We start from the raw sequence: 1,959 nt of genomic DNA on the forward strand, positions 1-1,959 counted from the left end.
AAAGACTGAGATTTCTTTGTGATTTGTCACTAATCTCAGTCACAAAGACTGAGATTTCTTTGTGATTTGTCCCTAATCTCAGTCACAAAGACTGAGATTTCTTTGTGATTTGTCCCTAATCTCAGTCACAAAGACTGAGATTTCTTTGTGATTTGTCCCTAATCTCAGTCACAAAGACTGAGATTTCTTTGTGATTTGTCCCTAATCTCAGTCACAAAGACTGAGATTTCTTTGTGATTTGTCCCTAATCTCAGTCACAAAGACTGAGATTTCTTTGTGATTTGTCCCTAATCTCAGTCACAAAGACTGAGATTTCTTTGTGATTTGTCCCTAATCTCAGTCACAAAGACTGAGATTTCTTTGTGATTTGTCCCTAATCTCAGTCACAAAGACTGAGATTTCTTTGTGATTTGTCCCTAATCTCAGTCACAAAGACTGAGATTTCTTTGTGATTTGTCCCTAATCTCGGTCACAAAGACTGAGATTTCTTTGTGATTTGTCCCTAATCTCAGTCACAAAAACTGAGATTTCTTTGTGATTTGTCCCTAATCTCAGTCACAAAGACTGAGATTTTGTTGTGATTTATCCCTAATCTCAGTCACAAAGATTGAGATTTCTTGGTGATTTGTCCCTCATCTCAGTCACAAAGACTGAGATGTTTTTGTGAATTGTCCCTAGTCTCAGTCACAAAAACTGAGATTTCTTTGTGATTTGTCCCTAATCTCAGTCACAAAGACTGAGATTTCTTTGTGATTTGTCCCTAATCTCAGTCACAAAGACTGAGATTTCTTTGTGATTTGTCCCTAATCTCAGTCACAAAGACTGAGATTTCTTTGTGATTTGTCCCTAATCTCAGTCACAAAGACTGAGATTTCTTTGTGATTTGTCCCTAATCTCAGTCACAAAGACTGAGATTTCTTTGTGATTTGTCCCTAATCTCAGTCACAAAGACTGAGATTTCTTTGTGATTTGTCCCTAATCTCAGTCACAAAGACTGAGATTTCTTTGTGATTTGTCCCTAATCTCAGTCACAAAGACTGAGATTTCTTTGTGATTTGTCCCTAATCTCAGTCACAAAGACTGAGATTTCTTTGTGATTTGTCCCTAATCTCAGTCACAAAGACTGAGATTTCTTTGTGATTTGTCCCTAATCTCAGTCACAAAGACTGAGATTTCTTTGTGATTTGTCCCTAATCTCAGTCACAAAGACTGAGATTTCTTTGTGATTTGTCCCTAATCTCAGTCACAAAGACTGAGATTTCTTTGTGATTTGTCCCTAATCTCAGTCACAAAGACTGAGATTTCTTTGTGATTTGTCCCTAATCTCAGTCACAAAGACTGAGATTTCTTTGTGATTTGTCCCTAATCTCAGTCACAAAGACTGAGATTTCTTTGTGATTTGTCCCTAATCTCAGTCACAAAGACTGAGATTTCTTTGTGATTTGTCCCTAATCTCAGTCACAAAGACTGAGATTTCTTTGTGATTTGTCCCTAATCTCAGTCACAAAGACTGAGATTTCTTTGTGATTTGTCCCTAATCTCAGTCACAAAGACTGAGATTTCTTTGTGATTTGTCCCTAATCTCAGTCACAAAAACTGAGATTTGTTTGTGATTTGTCCCTAATCTCAGTCACATAGACTGAGATTTCTTTTTGATTTGTCCCTAATCTCAGTCACAAAGACTATGATTTCTTTATGATTTGTGATTTGTCCTAAGTCTCAGTCATAAAGACTGAGATTTCTTTGTGATTTGTCCATAGTTTCAGTCATCAAAAAGACTAAGATTTCTTTGTGATTTGTCCATAATNCCTAATCTCAGTCACAAAGACTGAGATTTCTTTGTGATTTGTCACTAATCTCAGTCACAAAGACTGAGATTTCTTTGTGATTTGTCACTAATCTCTGTCACAATAGCTGAGATTTTTTTTGTGATTTGTCCCTAATCTCAGTCACAAAGAT

The sequence above is a fragment of the Camelina sativa genome, chromosome 5 (assembly GCF_000633955.1).
Source record: "Camelina sativa cultivar DH55 chromosome 5, Cs, whole genome shotgun sequence".
Lineage (NCBI taxonomy): Eukaryota > Viridiplantae > Streptophyta > Magnoliopsida > Brassicales > Brassicaceae > Camelina > Camelina sativa.